We start from the raw sequence: 24,043 nt of genomic DNA on the forward strand, positions 1-24,043 counted from the left end.
CAGTGGGCTAAGGATCCAGCATTACCGGAGTAGGTGGCAGATGCAGCTCAGATCCGGTGCTGCTGTGGCTGCAGTATAGGCCTGCAGCTGCAGCTCCAATTCAACCCCTAGCCTGGGAATTTCCATATGCCACAGGTGCAGCCATAGAAAGAAAATAAAAGAAAGAAAAGTAAAGTTTGCTGAGTAGAAACAAACCAGCCCAAAAAGCTGGTCTTCAGAGGTAAAGAAAGCTAACCTACATGGTCCCCTTTCCCGGACTATGGTATTTCACAACATACCTACCTCTACCCCCAAATAACCCTATCTTACCCAATCCACTCTCGTCTTCAAAAGACCACAGTTCTTCTCCCTCAGGACTCCTCCTTCCATCCCATTCCTGCTATCCTCCTCTTCTTCCCCAGATTCACATGTCTAACTCTGCCTCCAGGTCAGCAGGGCTTCAAAGCTGCCAGAGTCTTTGTTTCTCTCCAGCTGCTCATCTCACTAAACAAATTTGAGCCTCTGGACATTCCTGCTCTCCTCCCACTCTAAGGTTTCAAGCCCTCTGCTTCCCATCTTGCTTACTCCCTACTGCCGGCCCACTCCCCTCTGTGAAAGGAGGTGGGGACAAATCCAGGAAGTAAGATTTGGGGCCCAAAGCAAGGCACAGAGGCAGTAAGGAGGGAGACTGGCACTTGGGGAAGATAGATCTGTAGGTGAAAGCTGAATGTAAGGGAGTTAGGTAGGAAACAGAGTGTGTGTGGACCCCACAAACACCGTAGCAAAGGTTCCTGCAAACTAGTAACCTGCTAATAATCAGAAATGTTAACAAAGAGGAAAAGAGAAGAAGGACTAACCAAGAAGAGAAGAACCTAAGAGAGAGAAGGAAAAATTGTCTATAAAGAGGAAAGAATAAGAAAGGAAGCATGAGGGGAGCAGAAAGAAGGGAGAAAGTAGGGGTGGGAGAAAGGCAGGCAGGGGGCAGGATAGGAAAAATGATCACAGAAAGGAAATAGGAAAGGGGAGAAGATAGGAAGTAGAGTCATAGAAAAACTGAGGGAATAGGAGGTCCAAAATAATCAAGGTAGGTTAGTATCAGGTCGGACACGTATTTCTTGGTACCAGATAAGCAAAAAAGAAAAAATTATAGTGATTTAAACATTATACAGCCTCAAGGAATGTCATTAGCTTGGCCCAGTGAGGAGGCTCCAGAGAAGATAGCCGAGTTTTAAAGCAGCTTTACACCCAAGTATGGAAGAACCGGCCAGTCTGGAGAAAAACCCTGACCTACTCCTTCCCAATTCCACCTCCCTTCACCCAATATCCCTATATTTAACACTAAAATAATCAGCATTCTCAACCTGTCTTATCCAAGAAGTCGCTGGCTGCTGAGCAGCCCAGCAAGATGCCATCCAGAAGACTGGCTGGAAAACAGGATACTGAGGTCTGCTTCCCAAGTCTGCCTGTCTGTCTCCTACAGTGTTGAGGGGAGGGGGACATTTCTGCAGTCCATTATAGGGCTTTTACCAGCTCTGCAAAGGCAACTTGACAGCCTGGGAATGCCAGAGTCATAAACAAAATGTCAAGCCCTTCACTGCACAGATAAGGAAACTGAGGTCCACAGAAGCACCTAAACGGAACCAGCCCCAGCCCAGTGTCTCCCATCTTTCAGTTTACTCTACCTTTTAACAAGTCACTTATAACATAATGCCTCTCCCCAGCACCCAAGAGAAAAGCCCCCATGGTCCCAGCAGGCTAGCAGCTAATCCAAGGCAGAGGAAAGCATCACTCTAGCCACCAAGGAGAAGGGTGCTTGCACAGGAGCAAGGCTCCTGAGACAGAGCAAGTTCCCCAAAAATCAGCTTCCCCTTCATACCCTTCTCAAGCCAGAGCTCAGATTTCAGTGCTGGCCTAGCGGTTTAGGTTCCACCTTAAACCCCTTCTCTCACTTAAAGTCTATTAAGGGAAAAGACCCTAAATCTACCGGACCCGCGTCACCACTCCCCGGAAGCCAGCAGAGACCCCCCCCAACCCCAGCACCGCCCAGCTGAGCGCGCCCCCGGGTGGGCCAGCATTACCTGGTGGGGGAAGCCGGCCCCGACATCTCTGCCTACTGTTTTTTTGTCACAGAGCTGCACCTCTCATGCCCGGCCGGCAGCTCAAAGCCTGGGCTCCACCCAGCCCGCTCTACTCAGCTGGGGCCGGGCTCTCGGCAATTCAGCCGCCCCAGCTCTGGCTCTGGGGTGCAGCACGCTCCCGCCCTCGCAGGGCGCAGGGAAGGCTCTGCTTCGGGGTTGGTGAAGCAGAAGGGGCGGGGAAATAAGGGAGGGAAGGAGGAGGGAGGAAACTGCGCTTCTCCTTTCTGCAAAGAAGCAATGAGGAAAGGCGAGGAGACGACTACCTTCTCACCCCTCAGCTATTCTCCCTCACCTAGTCTTCAGCAGGGGATAATTTCTCACTGAATCCAGGATTCCTAGGGGCCGTCAGAGCTTCCTGGGTATGTCCCAGAGTGAAGGAAGAGAAGCAGAGAGAGAAGCAGAGTTCCTCTGTGCCTTAATTTCTCCAGCTGGGTCTGGACTCCAGGACTGCTCAAATTAAACCTAGTCTTCTATCAGATTAGGCTTCAGGGAAAGAGATGCACCCACTCACCGCCCCCAACAAAGGTGTCAGGTTCTAATCCTATGCCCCCGGGAGAACACTGAGTAAATGCTTACAGCTGCTGTAAGCAAAGAAAGCTCAGCAGCAGCTACCATTTATTAAGTGCTGCTGTGTACCAGGTGCTTTACAAAATGTCGTATCTATCTCACCACAATTTTATGAAGGAGACATACTACCAGTTCACATGTGTCAAAACTGAGGTCCACTCAGAATACGGTTTCATACAAGTATTTCTTTTTTTTGTTGTTGTTGTCTTTTTGCCTTTTCTAGAGCGGCTCCCACGGCATGTAGAGGTTCCCAGGCTAGAGGTCTAATCAGAGCTATAGCCGCCGGCCTAGGCCAGAGCCACAGCAACGCAGGATCCAAGCCGTGACTGCGACCTACACCACAGCTCACAGCAACGCCAGATCTTAACCCACTGAGCAAGGCCAGGGATCGAACCTACAGCCTCATGGTTCCTGGTCGGATTCGTTAACCACTGAGCCACGACGGGAACTCCTCGTATAAGTATTTCTTAAACACATATTGTGAATCAGTCATGTAAAGGGCCCTGAGCAAAACAACACATTACAGAATATTTACCAACCCCAGCCCAGACCCACTAAATGCTAGTGTATACCCCAATAATTGAAGAAAAAAAAAAAAAACTTCACACATTTTCAAATGCTCATTAAGAGGTAATATTACCTCATTACCTACCCCTCTGTGTCTATTTCTCAAGAGATATGTCAGGAGTCAGGTCATATAGGGTCTCTTGTGGGTCATAACTAGGAGTTTAGGTTTTGTTCTAGGTTTTAGGAATGGGAAAGCGTTGGAAAGTTTTAAGCAGAATGACAAGGTCTAATCTATATTTTTGAAAGATCACTGACCGCTGAATGGGGGACAAAGGGAGGGTTATGGAAACAAGAAAACAAGTTAGTACATTCTTTCAGGACTCCAAGCAAGAGAAGAAAGTAATAATTTAGACCAACATATCAGAAGAAGAAATGAAAAGAAACAAGCATATTCTAAAAACACGACTTGGAAGCAGCAGCAGCAGAACTTGGGGAAAGATAGGATATGATGAGTGAGAGAGGACAGTGACTTCCACAAGACCACACAGCTGGTAAACGGCCCAGTCGTTCCAACTCTGGCCTGACTCCTAAGCCCAAATCTTTCTTTTCTCTGCCATGTCGGCCATCCTTATATCAACTGCCATATCCTTCTCTCTATTGCCTGGCAAAGAACGGGTAAAGAGCATTACGTCTGGTCAGTAATTTAAGTATGCTGGAGAGAAATTTCATGGTACTGATTCCCTTTCCCTGACAGATAGCTACACCTCCATTTGACAGCCCCAGAGTAATCTAATCACAGAAGAATGCAGGGGAAGAACTTCAGGAAGACGTAACAGCTCTTCAGCAAAATACCTTTCACCCTTACTAGACCTTGAGTACCTACGCTATTCCAACTACCAGAAGTCTCAAATTTGGTGGAGGAGAGAGGGAATTTCTTGAAGACTGCCCGCAATACAGAGAGAACTGATAAATAATACAGACTGGAGAGATCTGCTGCATTATGAGAACGCAGCTACAAAGTAGTTTAAGGATGTTCTTTTGCCCCCCACACCCTTGTCCTTCATCTCAATTTATGATTGAGATGAGAGCCAGAAAGAGTCCTTAGTCTTGGGTATAGTTTTTCAAAGTAATGGTCAATAATCACAGCATCTGGCCCTACCCAATTTCCCATCCCATACAGCATCTCCTCTTACAGATAGGCTCTGCTGGAACATATGAAAGAACAGAAAGCTCATTATCAATGAGCACTGTAAGACAATGCTTCATAATATTCAGCTAGGTGCTTCTCCATAAACCTCCAATTCTGTCTCCTAGGAACTCTGAAAACATCCTTCAAAACCAAGGTATATTAAAGGCTTTCAGATGTGTGTATATGGTGATCTATCAAGGCCATGCTCTTTTCCTCTTCTCCAGGATAAATACAAAGTTCTTTTAATCATGTGTTCATTCAGTAACTATTTAAGCATTTTGTACAAGTCACCAGAGACAAACACATCATTGAAAATGACCACACCTTCAAGGAGTTTATGGTTTTAGTATAGGGGTTTTCAGCTCTCCCTGAGCACTGAAGTTCCTGGGAAGTTTTAAAAATATGAAGTCCTAACAGAGATTCTGACTCAACTGGTCTGGGATGTAGCCTAGGCAACATATCTTTAAGTATATAACCATAGCTATATTTAGCTATCTATCAGAGGACTAATACATGAATGCAAGATGTTAATAATAGAAGTTGTGGGGTGCTGGGACAGGCTAGGGGTTTGGGAGGGAAATGCTATAAAATTGGGTTGTGGAATTCCCATCGTGGCGCAGCGGAAATGAATCTGACTGGGAACCATGAGGTTGAGGGTTTGACCTCTGGCCTCACTCAGTGGGTTGAGGATCCGGCATTGCTGTGAGCTGTGGTGTAGGTCACAGGCGTGGCTCAGATCTGGCATTGCTGTGGCTGTGGTGTGGGCCAGGAGCTGTAGCTCTGATTGGACCCCTAGCCTGCGAACCTCCACATGCCACAAGTGCAGCCCTAAAAAGAAAAAAAAAGAAAAAAAAAATTGGGAGTTCCCGTCGTGGCGCAGTGGTTAACGAATCCGACTAGGAACCATGAGGTTGCGGGTTCGATCCCTGCCTGCTCAGTGGGTTAACGATCCGGCGTTGCCGTGAGCTGTGGTGTAGGTTGTAGATACAGCTCAGATCCCGCATTGCTGTGGCTCTGGCGTAGGCTGGCAGCTACAGCTCCAATTAGACCCCTAGCCTGGGAACCTCCATATGCCACGGGAGCGGCCCAAGAAATGGCAAAAAGACCAAAAAAAAAAAAAAAAAAAAAAAAAAATTGGGTTGTTATGATCCTTGTACAACTATAAATATAATGAAATTCATTGAGTTAAAAAATAAAATTAGAGTAAAACAAAGAAAATATAAATAAATAAATTTTTTAAATAATAGAAGAGGTGCTAGGGGATTGGAGAGATAGATTATATGGGAGGTCTTTGTACTTTCTTTTTTTTTTTTTTTTTTTCTTTTTGTCTTTTGTTGTTGTTGTTGTTGTTGTTGCTATTTCTTGGGCCGCTCCCGCAGCATATGGAGGTTCCCAGGCTAGGGGTTGAATCGGAGCTGTAGCCACCAGCCTACGCCAGAGCCACAGCAACGCGGGATCCAAGCCGCGTCTGCAACCTACACCACAGCTCACGGCAACGCCGGATCGTTAACCCACTGAGCAAGGGCAGGGACCGAACCCGCAACCTCATGGTTCCTAGTCGGATTCGTTAACCACTGCGCCACGACGGGAACTCCGTCTTTGTACTTTCTGGTCAACATTTCTATAAGTCTAAAACTGCACTAAAAATAAAGTCTAATAAGATACAATAAAAAATTACCTAAGATAAAGCTCATCTTTTCATTAGATTCATTAGACATAAAATTACTGTCAAATTGCTATAAAAGTTTCTGAACACTCTCAATTTCTATGCTTACTTCATTGCAGACTAGGAAGGAACAGTTCAAACTCTATTTGAGTGGTGATCTTGGGCATCTTCCACTAAACACAGCCCTGTTTGCAATGACCCTCTTACTGCCTGGTACCTATGGGGAAAACGACAATCTAAGTGCAGCCTATCCCCTACAGAATGCAATTGGACTATAACCTCCATTAACTACACCAAGTACTTCCAATAATTCAGTCTGAGACTGCACTAGCTTTTAAGCCACTGCACTGCTTCTGACTGGCACGGGGCTTAGGGGGCCAAAACCATAATTTTCATAAGCATAGCATCATGGTAGGTCTCCTCTAGACTGCCCATATATTGCCATTTCTTTGAGACTTAAAATGTAGAACTTCACTGTCATCTGCCTTAAATTTCATCTTTTTGGCTTCAACCCACCTTTTCAAGCTCTCCCCCCCGCCCCTGCCATCTAGCATAGTAGTTTTTCCTTCCAGTCTTTATCACCTATAAATCTGATAAGAATGTTATCTGTTCAAACATTTATCAAACATCTATCATGTTTCCCTGCCTGTACTTGGTTACAGGGATTAAAGATGACCTAGAAATGGCCTATATCTCTAGGAATCATTACTAATCAGGGAGGCTGGCATGCATAAAACTGTAAAAGATACTGCACTAGAAAACTGAATTAACAAAACAAACAGGATAAGGTGGAAAAAACTACAAAACATGTATCATGCAGTACAAGACAGAACCACTGATGTCTTTAGCAAGAAAGATCAAATTCAGGCATCTTCCATTTTATATTTCAGTTCTCAAAAACCAGATACTTGTTTGGTTACAGAAGGCTGACCAGCCGGATCACATGCTGTATCTTTCACAGATGAGTACTGCTATAGGAAGCTTGGCTAAGCATGACTCTCTCTGATGAAATGCAAAATTCATGAAATTGAGGCATGTTAGTAAGAAGCCAGTATTTTATTTATTTCTGAGGGCTAACAGATAATAATCAAGGAAGAAACTATTAGCTAAAGAAATGAAAAAGCAGAATCAAATGAGGTAGAAGGGACTTTAAGAGACTAAACTGGAGTTCCCTTTGTGGCTCAGCAAAAACGAATCTGACTAGCATCCATGAGGACACAAGTTCCATTCCCGGTCTGGCTCAATGGGTTTAGGATCCGGCATTGCCATGAGCTGTGGTGTAGGTCGCAGACGGAGCTCAGATCTGGTGATGTGGCCAGTGGCTGCAGCTCCAATCCAACCCCTAGCCTGGGAACCTACATATGCCATGGGTGCAGCCCTAAAAAGACACACACACACACACACACACACACACACACACACAAAAAGAGAGAGAGAGACTAAACTACACAAAAAAAGAAATTAAATCCAAGAGATTCCAAATAACTTGCCCAAGTTTATACAAGTTAGTATGTAAATTGTTTTAAGTGCAATTACTCCCTGCATTTTATATGGTGCTTTGGTTTTACAAAGTAAATAATCCACAAACTATTCTTTCAAGCCATGGACCTTGACCAGTAATGTTTTGTCTATGTGATCATTTTAGGCTTCATCGGGCCCTTTGACTTCACTCAGCTGACTTCTACAAGCATATGCGTTTGCAACCACTGGTAACACCATATAAAGGCTAACGATCAGTAATAATTAGCAAATTTTCTTTGGACACTACAGGTTTCAACTGATAGTACCTAAAGGATTTTAAAACAATTGTTTTCATCTGATTCTTCTGCAATCTCAAATAGTTTTAAGAATGATACATTTACTGACTGAGAACTACAACTTCTGATATTATCAGTTAAATGCAGGAGGTAGTCAGTCAACAATGACGATTTCGGGTCTGTTAAAACAGCCATCTAACATACCATTCTTTTTGGCAGGGCCAGTTGTCTATTAAGGACTACGGAATAAGGTGAAGTATAAAATAAATAACGATAATGGCTTACCAAAATACTTCAAGAAGAAAAATAAGCAATAGAGGGATGAAATGGGGGGAAGCAAAAATCTATTGAAAGGCAGTCCATTACAAAGCAACTAAATCTAAATGCATTTGAAGTTCAAGCAAGGAAAAAAAGTTTAGGGAATGGAAGCATCAATTACATCTGTAGAGCTGGGAAAATTTTGTGGAGGAGAGGTATTTGGGTTGGGTATTAAAGGAGGAATAGAATTTTCATAGATAGAGGTAGTGCAAATGGGGCTAAGGGTAGAGAATCCCCTTGAGGGAACCACAAAAGACCAAAGGAGGAAAAACTATAAGCCCTGTTTAGGAAATTGTAAATAATTTAGATAGTCAATGATTCAATATTTTCATGATTCATTCACCATTTACTGAACTTGTTATACAGGCCAGATACAGTGCAGTCACAAAGGATAAAAACATGAGGAGACCTACTTCTTCCTTTAAGAACAACACTTTTAAAGACAACAGAAGATAAATTTGTGTCACTGACAGTCATACTTAACAGGTCCAAAATCTGTTCCTTCTTCACTTGTCCCTCTCTCAATAAATGGCAAGTCCACTCTTCTAGTTACTCATGTCAAAAATGTGATTCATCTTTGGCTCCACTCTATCACCTTTGTATCAAATCCATCTGAAAAATCTTATTAATTCTACCTTCAAAATATGTCTACAATTCAATCACTTCTCATCACCTTTATTGTTACTACCCTGGTCCAAACCATAAACAGCTTTTATCTAGAAGAGTAGTTCTCAATGTTTGGAGGCTATGGGGTGAGATTTTGCTCCAAATGTCTAGATAAATTTTTGTTGAAACAACCTGTATTACAGGTAATACAGGTTGAGGTCAGGGATGCTACTAAACATGCTACAACACATAGGGCATCCCCCTGCAACAAAGAATTATGTGGCCCAAAATGTTAATAGTGTGCAGAAACTCTTAGAATATTACAATAGATTCTTAACAGATCCACTCTTGCTGCCAAAAATAATCCTTTTTTTAATGTAAGTCTCAGAACACATCACTCTCTTCTGCTCAAAATCTCTCAGTGGCTTCCCAAAATACTCAATGTAAAAGCTAAAGTCCTTACGAAGACCTACAAGGCCATTCTCCTTCTCCACCCCCCTGCTATACCTCTGACCTGGTCTACTTCTCCCTCCTTCATTCATTCTGCTCCAGGCACAATGGCTTCCATCAACAGGCTATGTACACTCCCACCTCTCGGCCTTTATATCTATGGTCACTCTGTCTAAAAACACATTTTCCCCCAGATAGCCATATGACTTGTTTCCTCACTTCCTTCAGGTCTCTATTCAAGTATCACTTCATCAGAGGTCCTCCCTGACCACTCTTCATAAAACAACAAAAACCTCTCTTGACTTCATTTCAGCACTCTTTACTCCTCCCACCCTGCTTTATTTGTATCCACAGCACTTACTGTCAACTGATATATTTACTTGCTTTTTGGCTGACTCCTTCCAAAAGAACATACGCCCCCAAAGCAAAAACTTTTCCTTTACCTCCAGACCTAAAAACTACTTCTTGCACACAGTAGATTGACAAGTAATGGTTGAATGAATGAACATGTGAATGAATAAATGGAGCTGTAAAAATGGTCAGGAAGAAACTAGACAGAACCATAAAGGCCAGAAAAGAAATGGGCATGTTATCTTAGAATTGGCCTAGAGAAGTGACTGCCAGCGTTCCCACTGTGGCTCAGTGGGTTAAGAACCCAACAATGTCTGTGAGGATGCTGGTTCAATCCCTGGCCTTGCTCAATGAGGTAAGGATTTGGCATTGCTGTGGCTGTGTCATAGGCCTCAGCTGCAGCTCTGATTTGACCCTCAGCACAGAAACTTCCATATGCCATGGGTACAGACGTAAAAAGAAAAAAAAAAAAAATAGAAGAAAAACTGATTGCCCAAGAATGATTATCTTGTCACTGTGTCATACAAATCACCTTGTGTTCTCTACCAAATACAGAGAGAGAGAGAGAAATGGGGAATTCTATTTTGTATCAATATAAGAATATGAAAATAAAGAGCTGTCCAATAATGAAATGGATAATCCTTAAGGTATTACCACCAACCACTCTCTCAGCAGGGAGGATGCAGGAACAAACTACTTCCATAACTTTCCCCTCTGCTTATCCTTTTGGACTTGGTTCAAATGTCACCACCTCTACAAGATTTTTCCAGAATCTCTCAAAAGAATTAGTTATGCCTGGGAGTTCCCGTTGTGGCGCAGCAGAAACGAATCCGACTAGGAACCATGAGGTTCCATCCCTGGCCTTGTTCCGTGGGTTAAGAATCTGGTGTTGCCGTGAGCTGTGGTGTAGGTCAAAGATGTGGCTCGGATCCTGCTTTGCTGTGGCTCTGGCCTAGGCCATCGGCTACAGCTCCAATTAGACCCCTACCCTGGGAACCTTCACATGCCACGGGTGCAGCCCTAAAAGAACAGAAGACAAAAAAAAAAAAAAGAGTTCCCATCGTGGCGCAGTGGTTAACGAATACGACTAGGAACCATGAGGTTGCAGGTTCAATCCCTGCCCTTGCTCAGTGGGTTAACGATCCGGCGTTGCCATGAGCTGCGGTGTAGGTTGCAGACACGGCTCGGATCCCGCATTGCTGTGGCTTTGGCGTAGGCCGGTGGCTATGGCTGTGATTTGACCCCTAGCCTGGGAACCTCCATATGCCGCGGGAGCGGCCCAAGAAATAGCAAAAAAAAGACAAAAAAAAAAATTTAGTCATTCCTACCTATGGTCCTCACTCAGAGCTATCTGCCCACTTATCCCAATTTACTAAAAGTATTTGTTAATGTATTATTATGGACTCAACCGTGCCCCCCACCTCCAAATTCTTATGTTGAAGCCCTACCCCTCCTCTGAGTGTACTGGAGCTAGAGCCTGTAAGGAGGTGATTTAAGTTAAATGAGCTCATAAAGAAGGAACCTTGATCCAAGAGAATTGCTATTTTCACAAAAGAGGAAGAGATACAAGAATCTATCTATATCTTACCCTCTCCCTCTCCCTGTGTGTGTGTGTGTCTCTGTCTCTCTCTAAGCCACATGAGGACACAGTGAAAAGGAAACAGTCTGTAAGCAAAGAGAGCTCTCACCAGAAACCAAACTCTGTCAAAAACTTTGATCTTAGACCTCTCGGTTTTCAGAATGGTGAGGAAATAAATTTACTTTGCTTAAGCCACCTAGTCCAGCAAATTAAAACATGTATCTTTTCACTTCTAAACTGGAAAATTACTATATCTCCTCATTTACCACCATATCCCCAGCCCAGAATAAGGCAACTTGAATAAAATGCAAGTGCCACTATATTTTTTTATGGAGTAGTACCGAGTACAAATGCATTTTTAAAAACATATTTAAAAGTCATTAAAGTCAAATGATTTTCAAATGTCTAGCCAATATCCATTTTTCCCTTCATTCTTGCTAAATAAACCCTAATTTTGTCCAGGAAGGCAATGAAACAACAAAATATTCATTTTCCCAGCCTTCTTCAACGTTTGGTGTGTCCATTGTGACACAGTTCTAGCCAATAAGTCATAATGAGAAGTTTCTAAGACTTCTGGGAAAACAGTTGCTTTAATTATAAAATAGGACATAGGAGAAGTGCTAGTTCTGCCTTTCCCCCTTTCTTCTTCCTCAAATATTCTTGTGGGAGGTACAGTACCAATCCTGTAACTATGAGGTCATAAGCACAAGGACTGATAGCAAACACTCTAAGGCTGAAGACTGGACAAAAACAGAAAGAGACATCTTAGGACAATGGTAATCATCAATGGGACATAGGTCATAAAGTAGAAGAAAATCACAGCAAGTGCTAAAACCCATGCTAAAGGTAGCTGTTGCAATTCATGACTAAATTTTGATCTGTGCATCCTGGAAGCCAAACCACAATCAAAACGAAGAGACTGAACTCAAACTATTAACTCTCCTTGTCAGATGGAAGAAGCATTTCAGTATTGTTAAAAAGACAACCATTTTCAGTTAAAGCAAAAGCTGGAAAACTTTTTTCTGCAAATCACTTGACAGTAAATATTTCAGGCTTTGCAGGCCATACATTGCTGTCTCAACTACTCTGCCTATGTAGCACAAAATCAGCCATAGATGATATGTAAACAAATGAGTATGGCTGTATTTCAGTAAAACTTTATTTACAGAAAGAGTCAATGGGCCAGATTTGTCCTACAGGGTATAGTTTTCTCACTCCTAAATCAGAGTATTCTTGGATGTAAGCACCAGATCACTTCCAGCAGTATAAGAATTCAACCTGAGTACAAGAGCTACCAGCATTAATGCCACTTCAGGGCTAGGAACTTGGCTTTGTAGGTGATGCGAATGCCTCTGCAGCCAAAGGGAGAAAGTTAGCTTCCCATTACTTTCTCTCTCATGTCATTAAGTTCTAAATCCAAGTGCAGTGTGGGCATACATAGTATTGGTGAAAGCTAAGTTACTGCCTGTGCCTGACAAGCAGGAAAGTTTGAGAAGAAACTATCTAAATTTTTATCTCCTTTAGGGAATAGTATCTTTGCCACCAAGAAGACTCACAAAATGGAGAACACAAAATGCTGTGCACTAAAAACAAATGACAGCTCTCCATTTCCGTTGTCTCTTACTTATACCTTTCTTCCATATACAAACTGTTTTTTAAAAATACTCCAGCCTATCACCATCACTAATCATCAAGGAAATGCAAATCACAACCACAATGAGATATCACCTCTTATCTGTCAAAATGGCTATTACCAAAAAGACAACAAATAATAAGTGGCAGAGAAGAGATGGAGAAAAGAGAACCCTTGTGTACTACTGGTGGGAATATAAATTGATGCTGGACCTTCCACTGTGGCACAGTGGGTTGAGAATCCACTGCACCACAAGGGAACTCCAGTTGTTTATATACCCAAAAGCAGTTTGAAGGTCCACTGTGTCATCAAAGCAGAAGACCATTTTAATAGGCATACCCCATTTTAAGGACCCCTACACTTAAGACGCAGATTTTTAATGAGATCCCCATCTTTCTTGCCACTGGAATCTTTCTTCTCAATTAAGCTTAGACTCCAACTACAGTGTTCCCCTAGAAGGACTGTTCCTGACAATCCCTAACATTTATGCAGTTCTTCACTTTGTGATCAACAAAGCACAATCATACTCATCGCCCACTTTTATTCTTCTCCCAAGCAAAGCCCAGTCCCAAAGCCATCTCTCTTGGATCATCACCACCACCAGAGCCCCTCCCCAACATCACCACACACACATCTGCTACAGCTCTTCTCACTCATACAGACAGTTTATCACCTATAGTGAAGTGTGCATACCCCAGGGGAAGGAACCAGACCTAACAGTGTACACACAGAAAATGTTTGATAACAAAGTGAGTTAGGCCAAACAGTCAGAATTTTTGTTTAATAAAGTAGAAACTCAGATGACTTTCCCAAATTCTTCTAGCTAAGATTATAACCAGGATATTCTTGACTTTCAGTTCACTTTACCACTGCCCTCTCCAAGGATCAGCTGGTATTTTGAAAAGGAGGCCGGAACTGGGACTCAGAAGTCCTGGTCCACAGACAAGTCACTTAACTTCTCTTACCATCAGTTTCATTATTTTTTCAAACAGGAAAAAATCATGCAGTCTTTCCCTCTCTGAATACACTGTAAAGATTATATAAGATGATGTGAGTAAAAGTGACTTGAGAAATATGAAATGATAAACTAGGCCAGAGACAATGTTTAAGTTTATGACTCCCACTGTCACTGATGAAGTCAAAATTAGAGACTACCTTAGAAGAAACATATTTATCCTAACAGCTCTAAAAAATTGGCTTTATTATCCTCATTTTACAGATGAGAAAAATGAGGCACTGAGAGCTCAACACTTGCCAAAGACTGCAAACCTAGTAGATATTAAACCTGGAATTAGAATTTTCAGTCCAGAAAAAAAAAAAAAAAGGAAAAAAAAGGAGTTCCCAGTGTGGCACAACAGCATCAGCAACGTCTCTGCAGTGCCAGGATGCAGGTTTGATGCCCAGACTGGGGCAGTGGGTTAAAGGATCTGGCGTTGCCACGGCTACAGTATAGGTCACAACTGCTGCTCAGATATGACCTCTGGCCCAGGAACTCGCTATGCTGCAGGGTGGCAAAAAAAAAAAAAAAAAAAAAAAAATAGAATTCCATGTGGCCAAAAAAAAAAGAATTCCATTCCCATCACATCCTAAAGATCTTCCCATGTTGCTTTCCCAACATTACAGAATTAAAACCTGTATTTTTCTTTAATTTCAATTACTTCTAGACAGATGGAACAGATTAGTACTGAACATTTCATTGCCTCTCAGACCAAATCAAACTAAGTTAGCCTTGTAGTAAATGCAGCTTGACTGCAAAACCTTTGGTGTCACACCTCAGTATGTGGAGCTAAGAACTGAAAATGTGCATTAGGAAACATTCTAATATCTTTTTTTTGGGGGGGGGGGGTCTTTTTAGGGCCAAACCCGCTGCATATGAAGGTTCCTAGGCTAGAGGTCCAGTCGGACCTATAGCCAATGGCCTATACCAGAGCCACAGCAACAGGGGATCTGAGCCACATCTGCAACCTAAACGACAGCTCACAACAAAGCAGGATCCTTAACCCACTGAGCGAGGCCAGGGATCAAACCCGAGTCCTTATCGATGCTAGCCAGGTTTGTTAACCACTGAGCCAAAATGGAAACTCCCTAATATCAATTTTTAAATTATTTTAACTGGATCAAAAATCTAACAGGAAAAACAAAAGTGTACAATCTATTTTTTTTTGCCACACCCATGGTATGCAGAAGTTCCCAGGCCAGGGATCAAACCCAAGCCACAGTAGTGACATTTTGGGATCCTTAACCATTAGGTTACCAGGGAACAATCTTTTTTTTTTTTTTTTTTTTTAACTATTCACCGCTATGATTATGAAACATGGAAAGAGCCTAGACTTTGATATCAGACAATTCAAATTTAGAGTAGAAAAACAAAGTTCCCATCATGGCTCAGTGGAAACTAATCTCACTAGTATCCAAGAGGATGTAGGATCAATCCCTGGCCTAACTCAGTGGGTTAAGGATCTAGCGTTGCCATGAGCCACAGAGACATGGCTCAGATCCAGCATTGCTGTGGCTGTGGCGTAGGCCAGCGGCTACAACTCCAATTCAACCCCTATCGTGGGAACCTCCAATGTGCCTCAGATACGGCCCTAAAAAGACAAGAAAAAAGAAAAGCCTGGGAAAAGACCAGGAGGAGAAAATAGCAAAAAGAAGCAAGATATGACAAATGGAACAAGTAGGGTTAGTAGTGAGACCTAAGAAAGTACATCCCACTATTCATTTCTCTTCAAACACTCCCACAACCTGCAAAAAACCTAACCTGGGATGCTTCTTTTCCCTCTAGAGGGAAAAGTCAACTGAGAAAGTCTAAAATCCTTTTTTGCTAACACTTCCTCTTAAATGCTTCTCCAGAGACAAACTGAATGGCAGACATGCTGTCAGAAGACACATGTTGTCATTACACTGTCCTTCATAAAGTTTAGGGTATGTTGTTTTAGTAGAGTGATGTAGCTCCTATTACTTGCCGCTTTAGATACCCATATACATGCAGCCAGTAGTTATTTTATTTGGGATAAGAGTGCACAGAAACTTATTTTAAAGAACATGTTTGGAATTTACAAAATAGGAAGGTAATGTGAACACATGATTTTCTTAGAAACAGTTCTGGCATAGGGCAGGCATCATGGTCCAAATTCCTTCCTGTAGTCAGAGCCTCTTGGGCCTCAACAGGGCCTATAAATAGATTTCAAATAAAAACATCAGACTCACAACCCAGATTCATTCCCTTGACAAGTTCTATCAGGTGCTTTCAAGGCCCAGCCAACGAATCAGGGAAAAGAAATAAAAGTCAATCACAAAAACAGGAAGAATAAGTATTCTACCAGAAGTTAAAAAAAAAAGGAATTAATTCTTACTTATGGAGGTCAGAAAGGCTTCACCAGGTAACCACTTCTCCTTATGAATCCTCTCCTCCCCAAATTCAAACTCTGGCATCCCAAACCAAATATCTGAAATAGAACCCCAAGGGATTTTGTGCAGATAGTGAAGAAAGGAGGTGCCTAAGCCAGGTAGAAGAGTGGGAAAAGGCAAAATGGAAGAGCAAATGTATTCTCCGGTGTACGAGAGAATATCCTGCACGACTGGAGTGCAGGATACACTGGAGAATTAACAAGAAAAGAAGCAGGAAAGGCACATTTGGGTCAGATCTTAGAAGAACTTGAATGCCAGCCTAAGGAACTTGGAACTTATTCTACAATCAAGAGGAACTATTATATAAGTTTATAAGCAGAGCTATGGCATTTGACACATTTTAGAAAGATCATTCTACCAGAAGTATGAAAAGTAAAGGAGGATTAGAAGTGGTAATGAGTTCTTGTTGTGGCTCAGTGGTAACACACCCAAACTAGTATCCATGAGAATGTGGGTTTGATCCCTTGCACCACTCAGTGGGTTGAGGATCCGGCATTGCCGTGAGCTGCAGTGTAGGTTACAGACGTGGCTTGGATCTTGCATTGCTGCGGCTGTAGCCTGGGAATGTCCATATACCACAGGTGTGGCCCTAAAAAAAAAAAAAGATTACAAGTGGCAAGACTTAGGAATCTACTGTGTTATGACAGTCTAGTTAAGAGATGATGAGGGATAAGGTCAAAGTGTGGTCCAAGTCCAGAGTGGTCCCTGGCTGTCATAAACAAGCAGGATGATAGGCAGTTTTAGAAAAAGGAGTAGTTATCACCAGCATTTCACAAGTTTGAAATATCAGATTAACTATAAGTTTTCCAATATCCTATTGGGTTCTTAATGATTATTATACTCTTCAGGACTGCACATGCACTATAACAAAGACTGCTTTGTTAATCTCAGCTAACATTCAGGAAATGGGGGCAGATCATCTCAAATTACAAATTCTCATTTGCATCTAATCAATTTTTTTAGGTTGCCTATTTTATCTTTAGCAAAATTGTAAAACTAGACCAATATTTTCACACTTAGGAATGATGTACTAACCTAAGTCACAGTAAATGCTTATGCATTAAATAGGTAACAGGAATCTGGAACAAATATAGAATATAAAATAAATATGCTTGGGTAACTAAATCTGAGAAGAGGATGCTTATGGACAAGCAGATCACAAGAGAAAAGTGCCTTAGTGAACTAGAAACCCATGTACCCCCAGTACCAGGATATTACTTGCTATTGAAAAAAAAAAAAAATCACAGTAGTGTGAAGCTCCACAGAACTTCTCTCTTGTTAGCATCCCCCTGTTTTGTCTTTTTTTTTTTTTTTTCCTGTCTTTTTAGGGCCACATCCACAGCATATGGGAAGTTCCCAGGTGAGGGATCAAATTGGAGCTGAAGCCTCCAGCCTACACCACAGCCATAGCAACGCAGGATCCGAGCCACGTCTGCAACCTACACCACAGCTTACAGCAATGCCAGATCCTTAACCCACTGAGGGAGGCCAGGGATGGAACCCGAAACCTCAAGGATACTAGTCAGATTAGTTTCCACTGCGCCACAATGGGAACTCCAGCATCGCCCTGTTTTGTATTGCCACCTTTGTTCATAAAGCACATTTCTGTATTTCTGTCCCAAAACAATGTATGGAAATGTCTGAATTACATTCCAAGTTCAATTGGTATGATGTCAGACTCAAGTGCAGTTAACAAAGGGGATATATATTTCAGAGGTTCCTTGTGCTTAGAGACCAATAACAATGCCCCGATACGATATATAATCTCTTAGCATCATCACATAGACAAATTTATAAACATAAACGGCAAGAGGTAAGCAACGGTATAGTTTGCAATTTTTTTCATAAGTCTTCCTGATATCAAAGTCTCAGAATTATGACAGAATTCTGTTCGTTTAGCTGAAATTTTCTCTGAAATTTTCCTTTTACCACCCAGCTCCATAACCATCAACAAAAGGTAACTGATTGGACTCTCTTTCCCCTCTGTTCTTAACCTTTTCTTCATATTCTAAGTCTCTACCTAACTAGATAATGTAGACCATGACAGGAAATTACCACTTTTATTGTACATTTTTATCTGTACTTCTCAAAGAAATTTTACATATTGAGTGAAAATAAAGAAAGAGATGATTAGGACAACCCAACACTGTGACCAGAGCCTAAGCAGGGTGAGGAAGGTCTGCACCAGAAAGGGGAGAAGGGAAAGGAAGACTGGTAAGGAGAATCAGAGCCCAAGCACAGTGAGAAGGGCATCCACACAGTAGGGAGAGCCTGTAATAGGGAGATGGAACTTCATTTCCTCACTAGATAACTGAGAGGGCCTGGAAGCAGCACCAACCCAATAGCAATAAACATACCTAGCACACAGACCTTGGTTTCTAAACAATGCTTAACACTAAAAGAAATAAAAGAAACCAGGGCTCCTTAGTGAAATGCTTTATTCTAGGGCTGAGGCAGAGAAAGCACAAATGAGTCTAGAACATCTTGTGGAGTCAGAAAGGAAGGAAAAAGCCAAAGAATAATAGGGACATGTCAAAAGTAGACAGAAGCCAACCTGAATGGGGCTCCTATTGGCCAAACCAGTGCGAATATAAGCATCAAAACAAATAATGACAACAATATGCTTTTTAGGTTTTGGGGGGTTTTTTTGTTTTGTTTTGTTTTTGCTTTTTAGGGCTGCATCTGCAGCACATGGAACTTCCCTGGCTAGGGGTTGAATCAAAGCTGCAGCTGCATGCCTACACCACAGCCACAGCAACGCAGGATCCAAGTCGAGTCTGTGATCTACACCACAGCTCACAGTAATGCCAGATACTTTACCACTGAGCCACAATGATAACTCCCAACAGCAATATGTTATTACCCACTGAGTAAAGTAGGAAACCATGAGTCCATACAGATATAAATAAATATATTGAAAGTTTGGCAACGAAAAGGTATTGACATTGCTTCATAGTACCTCCCTACAAAATTCTTATTAATTACATAGGAGGAAATAGTAGCTTCACAGTGATGAATCCTAGCAAACACCACCTTGAGCAAATTAGCAAAGTGAACATCAACAAGTAATGAAACAACAGCAGAAAATATAATAGAAAGAATATGGACTCTAGAGTTAGGTCTGCTTTTGATTCCTGACTCTGTCACACTGAATTAGGTATTTAACCTTTCTGAACTGGTTATTTCCCTCACCTTCCAAATGAGATAAAGTTGTTCTTGTGAAGTGTTGGAGAAAACCATTTAAAGCACCTACCAAAAGCGCATGAACAGTAGGGGCTTAAAATGTATCTATTATTTTGCTATATTTTATTACATTTTTGTAACACTTTGCTATTACTTGCATTATTTACAACACTGACAATCATCTGCATTCTTTTTATACTGCATTGTTTGATATATGCATTATTTTCGCTACATTCTTTGCAACTCTAGTTTCTGTACATAACTCATGTTTATACATAGTTTTATATGCATCTAGGATATCATTTACAACTAATGTCAAGCCAGAGAGATTATGCAATAAAAGTAATATTCTTTGACAGACAAGGCAACTGAAACATGAACAGAATGCATTGATGTGTCCAATGTTTAACCGTTAGTTAGATGTATAGGTGAGCCCTGACACATTCCCAACTCTCTCTCCAGTGGCCTTTCCCTCTAATAGAGTTTATGTGTTACCTAGGGACATGGCCTTTCTCAAGAATTATCCCCTTTAACCAGAATATGAAATAATATGAAAGGAAATACTCTGAGATGGACGTGTAAGGCCAAGTAAAAAGGAGTAAAGACTCTTCTTACCACTCAGAACCAGAACAGGAAGAGTCAGTCACCTAACTACATAGCCACTTGAAACTTAATTTTAAAAAAATAATTCTTCAGAAGGACTCAAGTGAAGGAAGCCCCACAAAAGGCAAGTAATTTCACAGTATGTTAAAACTAGAAAGGATCTTAAATACCACCAAGTCCAAATTTCCCATGTACATATGGTGAAGCTGAGAAATGGAGAAGGGAAAGGATATACCTAAGGTCACAAAGAGTTAGAATATGCCACCCTATAATCACTGAATGGCCTGAAAACAAGGTCATTGCAGAGTTCCTTTGGTAACTATCACACATCAACACAAGATACTGTCTTTATCACATTCTTATATTCTCACCTTTAAACCTGGGTGTTTTTCAGTCTTCTCAATTACAGTGAATGACCCCAACATCCTAATCATCCATGAAGTACCCAATAAATACTTGTTATAAAACACAATATGATCCCAAGTATGTAAGGCTGGTTTAACATCCAAACCATCAACTACATCAATAAGCCTTATTAACAGAAAAAAGGACAAAAGCCATACAATCACCTTATTGATAAAGAAAAAGCTTTTGACAAAATCCAACACCCCTTCAAGACAAAATCACTCGAGAAACCAATAGACGGAAACTCCCCTATAGCTACTGAAGGGAACTTACAAAAAAAACCATAGCTAATATTATACTTAATTGGTATAATTCAATTATTATTGAAAGCTTTCTCCCTAAAATCAGAAACAGAACAAGGATATTTGCTTTTGCCACTTTTATCTAACATTGTATTGGAGGTTCCAGCCAGATCAATTAGGCAAGAAAAAGAAATAAAAGTATCCAGATTAGAAAAGAAAAAGTAAAACTTTTTCTATTTGAGATGACATAATATAGAAAATCCCGGGGAGTTCCCGTCGTGGCGCAGTGCTTAAAGAATCCGACTAGGAACCATGAGGTTGCGGGTTCGGTCCCTGCCCTTGCTCAGTGGGTTAACGATCCGGCGTTGCCGTGAGCTGTGGTGTAGGTTGCAGATGTGGCTCAGATCCTGTGTTGCTGTGGCTCTGGCGTAGGCCGGTGGCTACAGCTCCGATTCGACCCCTAGCCTGGGAACCTCCATATGCCGCGGGAGCGGCCCAAGAAATAGCAACAACAATAACAACAAGACAAAAGACAAAAAAAAAAAAAAAAGAAAAAGAAAAAAAGAAAAAGAAAATCCCGAGGAACACACACAGGCACATATATATACCCATACACACAAACACACACAAAAAACTACTAGAATTAATAAACAAGTTCAACCAGATTACAGGATACAAGATCAATATAAAAATCAAATGTAGGAGTTCCCACTGTGGCTCAGTGGAAATGAATCTGACTAGCGTCCATGAGGATGCAAGTTCAATCCCTGGCCTCGTTCAGTGAGTTAAGGATCCAGCATGCCATGAGCTGTGGTATAGGTTGCAGACACAGATCTGGCATTGCTGTGCTGTGGTGCTGGCCGGTGGCTACAGCTCCAGTTCGATCCCTAGCTGGGATTCTCCAAAAGCCGCGGGTACGGTCCTCAAAGTTTAAAAATAGGAAGTTTCCGTTGTGGCGCAGCGGAAACAAATCCAACCAGGAACAATGAGGTGGTGGGTTCAATCCCTAGCCTTGCTCAGTGGGTTAAGAACCCGGTGCTCCCGTGAGCTGGGGTGTAGGTTGCAGATGTGGCTCAGATCCTGTGTTGCTGTGGCTATGGCATAGGCCAGCAGCTGTAGCTCCAATTACACCCCTAGCCTGGGAACCTCAATATGCCACAGGTGTGGCCCTAAAAAGCAATAAAATAAAATTAAAAATAAAATAAAATAAAATAAATTAATAAAATTTTTAAAAAATTAAAATGGATTATATTTTATATACAAGCAATGAACAATTCAAATATTAAAATTAAAAAAAATTTTCATGTACAAGAGCATCAAAAAGAATAAAAGAAGTCCAAGACTTGTACACCTTGAAAAAGAACAAAGATGGACGACTCACACTTCCCAATTTTAAAACTTACTACAAAGCTGCAATAATGAGGACAGTGTGGTACTGGCATAAAGATAAACATGTATAGATCAACAAAATACAATTGAGAGTCCAGGGATTAATGCTTATATTTACAGTAAAATGATTTTGACAAGTACCAAGACAATTAAATGGGAAAAGAACAGACTCTTAACAGGTGGTGTTGGGACAAATGCATATGAAGTTGGACCTCTACCTCATACCATATGCAAAAAGTAACTCAAAATGGATCCTAGTTCTAAATGTAAAAGCTAAAACTACAAATTACTAGAAGAAAAGATAGGTATAAATATTCATGACCTTGGACTAGGCAATGGTTTCTTTGATATAGCACCAAAAGCACAAACAAAAGAAAATCTAAATAAACTGAACTACATCAAAATTTCAAAAATTTGTGCTACAAGGAATAGCATCAAGAAAGTGAAGGAGCAGTTCTGCTGTGGCTCAGCACTTTAAGAACCCAACATAGCGTCCATGAGGATGCAGGTTAGATCCCTGGCCTTGCTCAGTGGGTTAAGAATCTGGCATTGCCGAAAGCTGTGGAGTAAGTCCACATGCAACCTGGATCTGGTGTTGCTGCAGCATAAGCCTGCAGCTACAGCTCTTATTAGATCCCTGGTCCAGGAACTTCCATATGCCACAGGTGGAGTCAAGAAAAGAGGAAGAAGGAAGGAAGGAAAGAAGGGAGGGAGGGAGGGATGTTCTCCTGTGGAGTAGCAGGTCAAGGATCTGGCGTTGTTCCTGCAGTGACTTGGGTCACTGCTGTGGCAAAGGTTTGAACCCTGACCCAGGAACTTCCACATGCCTCAGGCATGGCCAAAAGAAAAAAAGAAAGTGAAAAGACAATAGGAGAAAATAACTGTGACTCATATACCTGATGAGGAATTGTAATCAAACTATATAAAGAATTCTTAACAATAACAGTAAAAAGATAATCTAATTTGCCTGTTCTGAGAATTTCATATAAATGGAATCATATAACATATGGCCTTTTATATCTTGTTTTTCGCTTAGTGTGTTTTCAAGGTTCATTCATATTGTAACATGTATCATTTTTTTTTATTGCTGAATAATATTTGCTAATTTTTTGCTGAATAATATTTCATGGTATGGGTATACCATATTTTATTTCTACATTTATCAGTTGATGGACATTTTGGATTGTTTCCACTTTTTTGCTATTATGAATAATGCTGCTTTGAATATTTATGTACAGTTTTTTATGTGGATATATATTTTTATCTTAGTTATATACCTGGCAGTGAAATTTATGGATCATATGGTAACTCTGTATAAACTTTTAAAGAACTGCTAGACTTTTTCTCAAAGGAACTGCAGCATTTTACATTTCCATACCATTGTATGAGGTTTCTAATTTCTCCACCTGCTTATCAACACTATTATTCTTTTTTGTTACAGCTATCCTAGTGCATGTGAGATGGCATCTATCTCATATGATTTTGATTTGAATTTCCTTAATGACTAATGGTATTGAGCAACTTTTCATGTGCTAATTGGCCATTTGTCTATCTTTGGACAAATGTCTACATAGATCTTTTTGTCCTTTTTTTTTTTTTTTGTCTTCTTGCCTTTTCAAGGGCCGCTCCCACAGCATATGGAAGTTCCCAAGCTAGGGGTCTAATCAGAGCTGTAGGCGCCAGCCTACACCAGGGCCACAGCAACGCGGGATCCAAGCCGCATCCTCGACCCACACCACAGCTCATGGCAACACCAGATCCTCAACCCACTGAGCAAGGTCAGGGATCAAACCCACAACCTCATGGTTCCTAGTCAGATTCATTAACCACTGCAACACGACGGGAACTCAAACTTTAAATTGCAAATTAGGAGGAGCTCCTCTCAGATCACCCTCCATCACAAACAGGGGCTCAGTATTTCCTGGCCACACATTGTCACCTGACTGCCTGCTGCTTTGTGTGGCTGGAAGCATCATGATCCACTACAAAAAACATAAAATATATTTACAATAAATGCCAACCAGGTCTACCAGTTTCTGACCCTTTTTCTGAATCTCAGTATGTTCTGTTATA

The 24,043-nt window shown here is 41.4% G+C and overlaps 2 protein-coding genes across 31 annotated transcripts in view; both read right to left on the minus strand.

Moving 5' to 3' along the window:
* The window catches only part of LOC100511652 (glycerophosphodiester phosphodiesterase domain-containing protein 4), an 882,168-nt gene that overhangs the window by 240,249 nt on the left and 617,876 nt on the right, over positions 1-24,043 (minus strand). The gene's annotated exons all lie outside the window — the stretch shown is intronic.
* PAK1 (p21 (RAC1) activated kinase 1) overlaps positions 1-24,043 on the minus strand; it is a 236,440-nt gene that overhangs the window by 79,033 nt on the left and 133,364 nt on the right. For 5 of the 30 annotated variants that reach the window (XM_013979175.3, XM_013979173.3, XM_084975467.1 and 2 more), the window contains exon 1: positions 2,058-2,264. The exons of 23 other annotated variants lie outside the window; for them this stretch is intronic. The gene's annotated coding sequence lies outside the window, so the exon portion shown is untranslated. Of the gene's footprint in view, positions 1-309; positions 573-2,057; positions 2,265-24,043 lie in introns of those variants that run through there. 2 more of the 30 variants (XM_021062561.2, XM_084975443.1) reach the window with 1 other exon arrangement.

The sequence above is a fragment of the Sus scrofa genome, chromosome 9 (genome assembly GCF_054392235.1).
Source record: "Sus scrofa isolate SSC_HxYL_T2T_F1_AM1 chromosome 9, Sscrofa_HxYL_maternal_Yorkshire_Landrace_v2.0, whole genome shotgun sequence".
Classification (NCBI taxonomy): Eukaryota; Metazoa; Chordata; class Mammalia; order Artiodactyla; family Suidae; genus Sus; species Sus scrofa.